This window comes from Lygodium microphyllum, chromosome 4 (assembly GCF_053477565.2).
Source record: "Lygodium microphyllum isolate KBCC chromosome 4, Lygodium_microphyllum_v1.1.10, whole genome shotgun sequence".
In the NCBI taxonomy this organism is placed as follows: Eukaryota; Viridiplantae; Streptophyta; class Polypodiopsida; order Schizaeales; family Lygodiaceae; genus Lygodium; species Lygodium microphyllum.
The window spans coordinates 55,251,504-55,265,392 of NC_141138.1; the positions used below are offsets into that span (position 1 = coordinate 55,251,504).

At 41.2% G+C, this 13,889-nt stretch overlaps 1 pseudogene; it reads left to right on the plus strand.

The window, feature by feature from the left end:
* Positions 1–5,170: 5,170 nt before the first annotated feature.
* On the plus strand, positions 5,171–7,011 carry LOC148037063 (abscisic acid receptor PYR1 pseudogene; annotated as a pseudogene).
* Positions 7,012–13,889: the final 6,878 nt, after the last annotated feature.

The following is a 13,889-nucleotide window of genomic DNA, read 5'->3' on the forward strand; positions in this document are numbered from 1 at the left end:
TACATGTGAAGTTGATTGCACAAGTTGAGGCACTTATGTGTGTGTGGTCTCTAAGAGCCAAGCCACACCTAAGTAAATTTCGCTTGCACAAGTTTGCATAGTCAAATTTAATCGTGTGTTATGGTTTTATTTGAACACTCTTAACTTTGTATCGCAACTTTAGGGAGTTCATGGAGTACCTGCGTAAATGGTGGTACTCCATGAACTTGGAAGTTGGATAAGTTTAAAGAGTTGACAGTCATTGATTGGAGGAAATCATGTTCTCTCTCTTGAAGACATCTTTCTCTCTCCTCTAAATGGCTCTATCTCACCTCAAACACACACTCTGTCCTTGTTGGCATAAGTGGGGTTCTTGTGTACTGAATGTGTGGGTATCCTTGGTTCTTTCACTCTTTCTTTTACTTGTTTAAGCCCATCAACTTAGGCATGGCATGGCCCTAAGTAAGACTTGTAGAAATGAAAGATATGGTCATAAGGAGTTGGGTTTTGTGAGGGCTCTTTAGCCATGTGGGAGAGAGATCCTTGACTAAGAACTAGGCATGAAGTGGGTGATCATAGATTAGATGGGTGATGGTGAAGGTGATAATGATGGTGGCGAGGTGGCTTATAGGATGGCGTTTGATTGGAGAAGGTAGGGAAGCCTCTCAATAAAGGTTTCAAAGGTTCTTAGTAGATAAGACCAAATGGGAGAGAGAGGAAGAGACAAAAGAGAGGCAAGCATTTAGTTATTATTAACATGGATGACTTTTGGGGGTTAGGATATTGGCGTGTGTCATATACGGGGGAGGAGTGGTGAGAGAGGAGTCGTCAAGGAGGGATGCAAAGTTGGGACTCGGGAGGGAAAAAGGTGGTTGTTTTAAGTTGGCGGTTTCTAATGTAGGAATAAGGGATGGTACAATAGAATGGGGGATGAGTAATGAGAATAAGAAACTGATAATAATAATAATAAAATAGGAAAGGGTTGGGACTTGGGAGGGGAACTGGGAGAATGCGTGTTGGAATTGGGACTTGGCAGCCTAGCCTAGCCGAGAGGCTTGATGAGGGCTACTGCACTGGTGGGTGTGTGTGGCAGTGGCAAGTGGGGGAGGCAGCACGGCCAACTTGCAAGTGGGCCGCCCAGTGGCCAAGTTGGCAACTTGATGCCAACTGTGAAACGTGGAACACGCTCGCCCTCCCGCGTCCATCCGCCCCGCCCAAAGTGGGTCCTACGCTCCACACTCTCCATTTCTTCCATGGCCCCGCTTCTCACCGCGCCTCCCATCCCTGATTTTACAGCCTGTCACAAGCCCCCATTTATCTGCTGCCCACAAGAAAATATAAAATAACCCACCCCCTGAACCAGTCAGAAACCCCCCGTTCCTATGCGTTAACCATGCAATCGCCCACCAGCTTTCTTCCATTCTTCACATAGCTTGATCCTCCCGGTTTATTAGGCTCGTTACACACCAAATGGACGATGCCCATTTTGCAAGCATTAACCAATCCAAGTACTTCTTTAGCGGCCGGGTGTCCGAAGTCCTTTACATACCGCACAGAGCACATGACTTGTTGTTTACCTGCTAAATGAGTGAACTCCCCTGCCCACTTTTGGACAAGGAGTCTCCCCCCATCCATTTTGTATGGTGATGGACGAGGGTGCACTTTTTGCATTTGCAACCAATCAAAAAATTTATAAACCTATTCTATTTTACTTTTTTGCAAAATGTGTCATTTTGTTGTGTAAAGACTTTGTGCCCATGTTTGCATCTAGTTTCAAAAATCTCATACTCACACTCTGGGCAAGGGTCGAGCGTCCGTTCATTTGGTGTGTAACCAAAATTAGTCGAATTGTCAACCACGGTCGCCCATTGACCTACTGATTTAATAGAGCTAAATCCTATATGAAATGCAACATTTAGACACTAACATTTTACAAGCGAGGTGTTGAGAAGATGACTAAACCTTGAGCGTCTCAACTTCCTTAAGAATATTCCATTGGTCTACTAGATTCTAATAGATGAACTAATCTTTCCATTCAAAAGCTTGTTCATATTAGCAAGCTTCATAATAGAATTAGGAAGGCATAGTTAAAAGAAGCATATCACAATTGAGCTATTGGGTAAAAATAGTACTACTCTTGATACATAGCAAACAAGACATGATTATTAATAGACTTATGACAAGAGTTACAATTGTTGAGACTTAACCTCAATCAATGTTTATAATGTTAGCATGATACATGTGACATTCCAAAATCCACACGTAGTTCAAGGAACAATGAAAACTTTACACTTTTTTCTACCATGTGATGTAATTTGTGCCTTCAAGGAACAACTAACATGTTTAGACTCTCTTCTATCAGGCAATAAATGGGACAATAAAATGAGGATGCACTAAAGCTTGCAAAAGTGACATTGATAGGAGATTAAATGATATAAATCTACCTTGATTGTATTTAGTCTATCATGTGAAGCAAACATCTAGAAGCATGACCTCATTATACACATGTAATCATTTTAGCAACATACATATTAGAGTCATGATATGAAATGGAGATTTCAAACCGTCATGCATTTTATGTTCAAAAGGAACCAAAGCATGAAAAACCAACCACAACATGAAAGAATTGCTATGAATAAGGTCTTCAAGAGACCCTAACTATAGGACATGAACACATTTTCAACACGAGAAAAAGAAGATGCTATGAACTAGACTTTGTTCTCTACTTATTTTCCTTACTACATGAGGTTATTAAGTATTTTTGTGTTGTTGCATATTTACTTCCACAATTATGACTATAACCAACCTATAGCATGAACATCTATATAAGTTGTACAAGTTTACATGGTGAAGTTTTAACAATCAAAGGTTCAACAAGTTGATATGATATTGAGTCACTCAAACAACATCCTAGTGAATAATTAGTTGCATAATAATAAAATTTCACTCAGATTTGTCAATAAATTGTGGAAAGAAGTGGTACTTATGTAATGCCAATATGCAATATAGTATACCTATGTCTCTCATCATCTTGGGCCCATCTCTGAGCATTATGAGGGCATAAGAGGTGGTTGGAGTATTGACTTCTCACATAAGGCTCCTGGCTCTCTTTGAATTCATTTGCTTTAGACTTAAGAATATTACCTTACTTGATGAAAAATGGTTCATGTAATTGGTAGCATGAAAAGTGGACTATTTGTCACATGGGACATTGCCATGGTACTTGGAAGGACTTTTAGCTCATAAAATGAAGTGCCAACATAGATGAGTATTATACAAGCAAGAATTGATGCTATTGAAGTATAGGAAAGCCCTATTATCCTTCAAAAGTAAACACCTTTACACACAATATTGAAGAGTAGAAAATATAAAATTACCAAGTGTGCAATGCATTAGCCACAAACATTAAGGGTGTACAAAGTAGAGAATAGAAATTCATGAGGTTTACTTCAACACTTGTGCTTGTTAACGGACTAATTACGACCCTTATCTATCTCGTGACGAGTCTTAGAGTTGAGAATAATGTTCTTTGAAAATTGCAAGGATTGTAGACAACAAGGTTTTTGCAAGATGAGAAAAGATATGGCTCTAAATAGGTAGAAAAGAAAAAGGCCTCTACATTAATCTTATCGTGAAAGAGATAGGCTCGCACGGGTAGGAATGTATGGCTTTGGACATTCTTCCTCCTTTCACCTTAATAGTGTGAAATGAGACCCATCATCAATAAAAAGGTTTTGAATCCCTTGTAGGATAGAAGTGCAAGATATGTAAGGGTGTTAACATTGTGTGATACGCTTAGCTTGATGGTGGATGCGCACATCAACTTGCTCTATCCATTAAGCGATTCCTCACTTTCAAGGTAGGTGCACATGTGTACTCGTAGTATTCTTATATGTTTCATATAACATGTTAGTAGGCACTTTCATGCCTAAGTTGGCACCTCTCTCTCACATGTAAGTTTGTCAAAAAGTTCTAGGGTTATAGATCAATGCCATAGTCATTGCTAAACATGAGGATGAAGGTGCAATCTATGTGAGGAAGTGCACTTGTGCACTAGATGTTGCTTATTGAGATGGCATGGATTGCACCCCATTCATGGAACTTGTTTGTATGCATGTATGGAATAGACATACATTCTCTCTCTCTCTGCCCCCTCTCTCTCTACCTACCTACCTTGGAAAATAGTGGCTACACAAATCTATACATAAGCCACTTGGCAAGTTATGTGGATTTAAAAATGGAGTGTAGTTCATGCTGCAACAATAAAATGCATCAATAGTTCTAACAAAAGTAGGGTTTCCCATGCTAATTCACACAGCATACATAGGCCACATAAATCAAATAGTGGATAATTGGTATTGGCCACACAATAGGATGGAGGTGGAGCTCTTGAACAAAAGGGCTTCAAAGAAAGGATGCTTAGGTGGAGCAATTGAGTTAGCTATCGAGGTGATTATGGCAACTCGCACACGTGCGCGCGCGCGCACCCCCCCCCCCCCCCCCCCCCCCACCAAAAGAAAGGGTAAGTGTGGGGCATTTAGTTCTTGGGAACCATAGTGAAATCTACTTCCCATTCCTAACCCTAATGGTTTGAGAGTTTTATAGCTATCATTTATGCACTATGTGAAGACTACAACATGCAAAATGCAAGACACATGGGGTAGATTTGTAACGAGTCCCAAAGCGAGGGCTGGCCCTCTAGGTTACTAGCCTCATGGACAAATAAAACTTTTTCAACATAGGCCCCTCTCTTTTGTGATTTGTTGAACCAACAAGCACATTGAAATACAATGGCTTTGATTTGCTAGCAATATCAGCATTACGACACACCCTTGTTTTTACAAAGGGTTTTATAGAGTAAGTGGGGGGATAACTCATAGCGACATTGTGACGTGCGACTACTTGCTTGCAAGGTTGAGGTGCCCCTAATCCCCTTGTTGGCACCGAGTGCAAGAGATGGCTTTGGATGTGGGTGTGGATGGTTAAGAGGTAAAGTGTGTGTGTGTGTATGTGAACACCCTTCTCTATGGTCTCGATAATCGCCTAGATGTGGGGGCATGTGCACTTGTCAATTCTATATTTCCCTATCATATCTTGTGTTTTTAAAAAAGCAAATTTTAGGAGGAAAATGGGGATTGGAGCATCCATAGCCACAATGGGTTGGGGCGGTCACTTTCCACCAACCATATTGAAATCCTTTGGTCGTCTCTCTCCTCCTTCCGGGCGAAGCTTGTGAAGGGAAAGATTTTTGACAAAGGGGAAAGCCTTTTAGGTCTAAGTGCTGTGGGGGAGACTGCGAGATGCCCTACCTACGAGCACATATCTGTGGTTGAGGTGTGGTACAAAGGCAAGGCGAGTCTGTGATAGGCGAAGAAGTAGACGTTTCTTGTCTGGTGCTGTGGCAGCAAAGGCGTCGCGTACACACAGAAGAGACACACTGTCACGAGGGGGAGAGAGAGAGAGATTGGTGAATACGAGGTTGAAGGTACAAGTTTTGGACAGTGTTACTTGCGTTTGAGGGGATCTGATATGATCGTGGCAGAAGTGATTGTGCAAGGGATGCAAAAGCTCTGGATTATATATAGTTGAACCTGCTTGCAGGCCAAGAGAGCACACACATAGTGACTTGGACTAATGGCATCTTGCAGGTGAGGCCCCGTGAGGGTAGCGACTTCCATAGATCGGGCTCTCTCTCTGTCATTCTCAATGTCACATACAGGCACTGCCTCACAGGTTCAATGACGAAGCCCGGATCAATGGAGAAGTGTTGAGAAGAGCTTCAGTTTCTCATCCCTTCTTTGGTGGAATTTTTCGAGTGTCGTCCATTATCAGCAGGTGGAGAAAAACGGTCGACTGCAGAGGCTAATGAAGGAAACCGTCGACCCCTACGCGGCCCTGGTGCCGCATCACCTGACAGAGGAGGAGTACCGATGTCTGAAGGACGTGATATGGAACTACCACACGCACGCGATACAGCCAGGGAAGGAGTGCACGTCGCTAGTGGTGCAGAGGGTGAACGCGCCGGTGGGGCTGGTGTGGTCTGTGGTGAGGAGGTTCGACAAGCCGCAGTCGTACAAGCGGTTCATAAAGAGCTGCCAGATGAAGAGGCAGAAGGGAGAGGGGGAGGAGGTTGGCGGGGCGTCGGAAGGGGAGGCGGCCCCGGCGGCCTCGGCGGAAGCGGGAGATGATTCTGAGAAGCAGGAAGAGTCGAGGGCTGAGAATGGTGGGAGGGTGAAGGTGGGGAGCATAAGGGAGGTGATGGTGGTGTCGGGTCTGCCGGCGAGCTACAGCACGGAGAGGCTGGAGCTGCTGGACGACGAAAACCACGTGCTGGGTTTTCGGGTGCTGGGCGGGGAACACCGTCTCAGGAACTACCGCTCCACCACGTCCCTACACCACCTCAGCAGCAGCGGCGGCTCCGGCAGCGGAGGGGCCGGCGGCAAGGATCACGGCGGCCGCTCCTGGACCGTCGTCATCGAGTCCTACGTCGTCGACATTCCCGACGGCAACTCCCTCACCGATACCGTCACCTTCGTCGACACCGTCGTTAAGTGCAACCTCCACTCCCTTGCCCGCCTCTCTGAGAAGCTCTCGCGCTCTGCCTCCTCCTCCCCCCCTTCTACCTCCCTCGACGATCACAAACCAGCCCATCTCCGCCATCGCCCGCTGCCGCCGCCGCAGCAGCAGCACCTCTCCAGCCCTCAAGGTTAATCTTTCTCTCTCTCTCTCTCTCTCTCTCTCTCTCTCGCCTCCCGCCCCCTCGAGGGCTTCTCTCACTCTCTCTTTTCATTTCATTCCTGCATACATCCTTTGTGCCCCTACCCATCAAGGCCCCCGGCCCTGGGCCTTTTGCTCTCCATCCCCCCTGCCATTAACCGTGTTGCTTACCATCCCCTCGGATCTCATGTTGTGGCATGTTGGCTTGTATTTACTTGCATCTTATCAAGACAATGAGATTCTTCATATCTGGTCACGTACCAAGTGTATAGAATTTTTTCATCTCAAAGCAAAAGGAAACGTATTTGTCTTGTATCTGCTGCTACTTTTGGTGAAAATTTTCCGGTGATGTAGATCGGATTACGGAACAAGTTGCAGTCGGTCGGTCCTGTTTGATGCGTTGCAAGCATATGATTATCCGTGATATTAGTAGGTTTATGTCGTAAGTCAGGCAGCGTCATGTTGATTCACCGTGCAATTGCTACTGCTAATGGATGAGGTTTTGTACAGTATTCATGGCTGAAGCATGCTATTACGATCCTACTCTATTATGGACTTGAGTGGTCAGGAAAATCCAAACATCCTCTATACGCATTGCTTGCCCACAAGATCAACGAGAACAAGCAAGTGAGCACATGAAAAGTAAGATCAGAGAGGGTATTGACAAGCAGTCTTTATCAGTGAGACCATCCTGAGAAGCACGTGTATGATCATGTAAGAATGGAAGGGTTTCGATTACCCTCCAAGATTAGACATCTTGTGCGGAAGCGGATTACCTGCTTCTCTAGCATCTCTAGTTCGTCCTTTGCGAATTCTTATTCCTTCATTCATACTTATCATAGTTTCTTCCATCATTCATACTGATTATACTCTCCGCTTCTCTCTTGGTCCGCTGCTGTGGGAGCCAATAAATATATCGTACTGGCTCTTGACGATTTCAGGTACCTACCAACATGTTCGACGTTAAAAAGTGGAGCAGGCAATATTGAATAGAGTTTTAGGGTTGAGCGTCTTCATCATGTGAAAGTCTTATTTAGTATTCAAGGACTTAGTAGGAGCTTTTGCCCAATCATCTTTAGGGGTGAGGAAAGGACTCATCATTATCCATTTTTTACGACACTCGAGTGATTCTCCCCAACCCATTAGGGCAAACCACTTTCACTTGCATATATTGTCACAAGTCGCCACACATGCATTTAGATCTACTTGCCTACATACATACATACATACATACATACATATATACATGTGTTTGTGTGTATGCACATTCAGGCATACATGTTACATAACCACCACCCATTCCGTACCAATTAAAAGGTGGTTGTTCTAGCATATGGAAATTTGAATGTTGCTAGTGTGGAAGAAGATTTTTCAACACTAACACATGAGGAAATGTGGAGACCTATTGCTTGGTCCTTGATTGTTGCAGATGAGGTGAAGGGTGGACTTGGAGTCCTCAAACTAGCCAACAAAGCCTAGGCACTTACTTGGACTGCTTCGGAGAGCTGATGGCGACGAGCTATGGATGGTCCTCATTCGTCATTGATTGGTGTGGCTTGGTGCACCTTAATCATAGGTAGCACATGGGTTGTTCCTTGCGTGGCAAGGAATACTAGTTAAAGTCAAGTGGGTCAGTACTCAAAATAGAAGAGGAGATGTTGCACTGAAGCAAGCGATTTGGTCCTTTGGCACAACATATGACCTGCCACAGAGTCCTCTAGAAGTATAGCCTCGAATGGCTAGGAGGTTAGTTAGTAAAGGGACGCTAAGGTGGGGGGATGCTTGGGACCTTGCTATAATGAATTTCTTGGGTATTGAGGAGATGGCTGCGAAGCTCAACCTATTAGAGGTTGTAAGACATTATGTAGCTAGTGTGATCGGCAAACTCAAGGAAAATTGGTCAACGGTTAAGCGAGAGGCAGCCAGAAAAATCACCAAGTACATGGCCTCCCCTTAAGGCAAATTACTCAACATGTGTAGAAATACCAATGACCTAGTTAAGAGGAGTCTGGTGCACTTCACACAGGTGGTTGATAGTTGGAAGAAGCACTAGGAGGAAGACATGGATACACAGGGTTATTAGAACTAGGAGGGCAACTCCCTCCAAAAGGTTAAACTTCTTTCTTTGATGAGTGGTGATGAATAAGCTTCCCACCAGGGAGAGGCTAAGCAAGTTGATGAGCATTTTGCCTTTATGTGTGCTATGTAGATGTGCTAATGAAGGACCTTGTAGAATGTATTGCATCAAATGTTGTTCCTCTACAAGGTCCTCTACAAGGTAAGTACGTAATGTCTTGCATCAAATGTTGTTGTGACATAGGAGGTTACATAATAGAAGGTAAGAATAATTCAATACTTTGGTTTGACCACATCTTGTGGTACATCATGCACAACATTGATGTAGTATTCATTGTAACGCCATTAAGAGGGTCAATGCTCTTAATTTTCAAATGGATAGCAATTGAAAGCTAAACATGAGCTCGAGTTCCTTTATAAGGTCATTAACTAGTGTATCTGTTCCATTGAACATTGTTGCAACATAGTAGGTTACAAAACAAAGTGTAAGAATGATACAATACTTTGGTTTGACCACACATTCTAGTACCTAATGTTGAAGCCCCTCTTCCCTTCAATCGAGTGGTTGAAGCCCCACAACGTTGATGTTGTGTTCATTGCAAAGTCATTAAGAGGGTCAATGTTGTTATCTATTAAATGGATAGCATTTAAAGGTCAAAAATGAGATCAAGTTTCTCTATAAGGTCATTTACTACTTTATCTCTTCCATCAAATAGCAGGTTACCTAACTAAGTGTAAGAATAATCCAATACTTTGGTTTGACCACACATTGTGGTACATCATGTTGAAGCCCCTCTTCCCTTAAGTCAAGTGGCTAAAGCCCCACAACATCTCTATAAGGTCCTTTAATACTTTCTCTCTTCCATTCAATAGTAGGATACATAACAACGTGCAAGAATAATCCAATACTTTGGTTTGACCACACATTGTGGTACATCATGTTGAAGCTTCTCTTCCCTTAAGTGAAGTGGCTAAAGGCCCACAACATTGATGTGGTAGTCATTGAAAAGTCATTAAGAGGGCCAATGCTCTTGATTTTGAAATGGATAACAATTGAAGGCCATAATGCTATCAAAGCATCTCTCATGTTTTCTTATTTTAGAGACATGATATTGACAACAACAAAAATCTAGATGTTGAACTATAATTCTACCAACATACTTGGAAATAAAAAAAGAGATGGTATCAAGTCAATGGAAAGATGCTTCATTATTGCGAAGGTTGTTAATACCACGAGTATCGCTAAATCATAATAAGGCTTGCAAACTTTCTCAAGTGGAAGCATGCAACCTCAAGGGCATTATTATTCCAAAAAATTTGGATCTAGAATCAATTCTATCTTCAAATAAGTGCCCAGAAACTTTTATAGCACATCACACAACCTAAAGAGAAAAAAGAATACTTGAAGATTGTAGTTGAGTAACTAAAAAGTTGTTATTTGGCATATTTTTACCGAAGCAAACACACAGTAGGAGTTCAATTTTTGTGAAGAAGGTTGTACCTAGGATGATACTCATTACATACTGCAACGGTCTTCTAGATGGAGTCAAGACAAATGATAGCTTTAGAGGATTTTACATTTTGTTAAATCAGCCACTATCCCCACATGTATTAGGAGTCATCTTTGGGGGAAGGTTCTTCCCTTTCCTCAAATTAGTAGTGTATAAGCCTTATGATACTTTTTTTAATATTACTACTTAATGTAATTGTCGCTCTTATGGTAAATGTTACTTCAGAAAATTCTAACATGTGGATACCAATAATGTGCAAATCATTCATGATGAGAAAATATGTATGCTTCTTTTGGAAAGGAATTAATCATATACCCTCAAAATCTTTTAATGACAATGCAACAAAAAATGCACTCGTAGAAGGATTTAACATATTTTTGGACTTACTAAGACTTGATAGAAGTTGGTATAGAGAAAAGTTTGAATCATATATCTCAAATAAGCTTAAAAAGGCAATGAACCGTGTTGCTATTCAAAGGATATATGAACCAAACAAAGGACTTATCTCCAAGCTAATAGAAGCCTTTTTTATTTTTGGAATTATAGAGAAATCCCTCAATAATGTCTCCTTCTATTGCAAGCAGCCTATTACCCTTCTTGCTAGATAAAGGCTCAATGGGGATCAAATTGAGGACACAACTATGGACTCTCTATAATATACACGTCTTTTTAAAAAAAGATAACAAAACTTCAATATCTAAATTCTACCAAAAATGAGAAATTTTGATTTTTAATTAGTCTAGGTGGCTTACTAATGCTTCACATTGCATGTACTCCCAATATACCTCTATCCTAACCAAAACTCTTACCTCATGTAAGGAGGTATTAAAGAAAATTCATGTAGAGCTAAACTGCAAAGTATCCCTACTAGTAGATATCAATGTCCAATCATATTGGATTGTAGAATTAAGCCAAGAGGTATTCATTAACCTTCCTAACAATGTTTTTAACATTTGTTTAGTAGACATCACCCAATGTTATGAAAATATTTGACATCATTGGTGTGATCATAAAACATGGATTGACATTTAGAAAGGCCAAATGCTTGACATTCTCGAAGGCATTGGGAATGGGCTACATCCAATAGGTTGCCCACACCTCACATTATAAGACTCCCTATATTACAATGCATGGATCATTAACAACACATGTTTTTTCATTGGTTGGGCACATAAAGAAGCAAAAACGTGGAATCCCTATGAGCTTTACTTGCTCAGCCATGTAATGCAATTTTTACCTTGCTTACTTTGAGTTCAAATTTTCTAGGAATTTAGCCGAAAGCAATAGATATGACATCGTTAGACATTTTTCCCATAATTTCAAATACTATGTTGACTTATGATTGGCCAATGTATTGAATCCTACTTTATTTTTAGGAGACGAGAGGAATCCCATATTAACCATATGTAAAGATGCCACAATAAAATTTGATATATTGAATAACTCCTGCTTCTTTGAAGACGAATGCATCATCTCCCTATCCATGCACTTTCAAAACATGGAAATATCATGTGGGAACCGATAACTCTCCATTTTAACAAATGACAAAAACAAAGGGGTACCCTATACTTGCAAACAAATACATCCATTAGGCAAGAGATGGGGTCACAAGGTTATTATCTCACAAATTCACCCTATCCTCTTCTCCAATAGCCAAGCAAACACACATGGTCTTCATCTCAACATCTCCATATCCCAAACCCCCTAAATCTACATTGTAAATACTTTTGCTATTTCTATTATTAGACTTTTTTTTTTCATTTTTATCTTGACTTTCAATGTACCCTCCTTATCTAAATATCCTCCCCCTACTTTTTCCAATTTACTCTCTTCCCCTAATTTTCTTATATGATGTCAGGAGACTTGTCATGTATGGCCAAGAAGAGATGATGTCTCAAACTATGAAACTTTAGCTTTGGAAGAGTGAGATTTCACTATTTGAAGTAGAGAAGAGAAGAGATGAGGGTTTAGACTCATAACTATAGACAAATATATTGAAAGCAAGTCTACAACATTCTTGCAATCCAAAGAAAAGTATGCCTCTAACAAAAATAAGCATATGTTTTAGTTTTGAAGGCTTATGTACAACAAAACCCAAGTTATGAATAGCTTGATTGTTTATGAACAACCCTAAGTGTTTCTAGACAATCTTATTTGCTACTATTGTTTAAGAATAGCCTTGTGTTGGGGTAAAAGGCCCTTGGGCCTGCTCGTGTACAGTGACTGCCCATATTCTTTTATTCATATATATATGAAAGTGCAATAAGGCTGTCATAACATTGTTGACAACAACACCTACATTGTGTGTGCTCTTCTCTCCCGCATCTCCTGCATCCCTTTCAACCGCTATCAGAGCAGGTCCTTTATGAGCGCTTCTCAACCTTCCCTAGCATCTACACGAGGTATGAGAGCTTGCTTCTCACTTAGTTCTCAGTCATTCTTTGACATGAACAGCAAGGTTTCATGAAGAGGCAGCCATAGCTTCCATCATTGAAGCTTGTTCTCTTCACCTCTTGCTTGGACTTGTCCTAGGCTTGTGTAGGCCTATTTGGTATACAGATCGGATGCCATAAGCACACGTAGTGAGCGTTAGAAGGCCCCCAAGAACAAAAGAACTCTACTTTTTGCACACAAATCAATGTAGAAAGCTTGCACGACATGAACAAACATCATATTGGGGAATATGGGAATTTCCCATAAGTTTGGGATACGTGGTCAAATCTTTGGATTTTTCATAACTTGAACACTATATCTCCAAATTGAGCGCTCTATAGCTCAATAGATTCTATTTTTCAAGTGCTTTCCAATGATAGGTCACATCATATGGTTCTGAGAAACTTATGGGCATGTTATTCGGATGCCACCTTTTTAGTATTCAAAAAATAGGAATTGGGAGATTCCCAAACTCACTAATGTTTAGTTAACAAGAGACCAATTGGGTGCAATCTTTCCCCATGCCTTGTGTGTGCGCTCCACAAAGCATGTATTTCATATATTAATCATCTTCAAGCTCAAATAATAGCCCAAATTACAAAATAGCACGCTTTAGCTTTTGAGTTTGCTTTTGTGCCAAATAGAAATAAAGCTAATGGGCGCCCAAGAAGTCAGGTGTACCCAAATACAATGTCCAAATACAAATATCTAAATCGTGTGCCCATGCGCATACAAAAATAATAAATAAATATCAAGCGCCTTGATAAATAAGCGCGACAAAATATAGGCACCATGCCTAAGGTATGCGCCCATCAAAATATTGATGATAATTTGAATACACGCTATCCTCCAATGCTTTCCACTGCCACTGCTGCTATCTCTACACATCAATTGAAGTATTCACAATCGTTAGTAAAGTAATACAATTAAACCGACAAAAGTAAATACCTAGCAGTCTTCAGCTACATAGATAAATAAATTGGTTAGAAATCAATCCTAACCTTAATTTATCACGAGTGTGCACTCTAAACTCATAAACGTTTATTAATTAAATATGTATTTTACGGAATCACCCGCTATGGAATCACCCATGTACACATCAAATTAACAAAACGCCCGAAAAGGATAGGCGTCCCCATCAACTTCTCGCACAAAGAATCCACTTTGTGTATG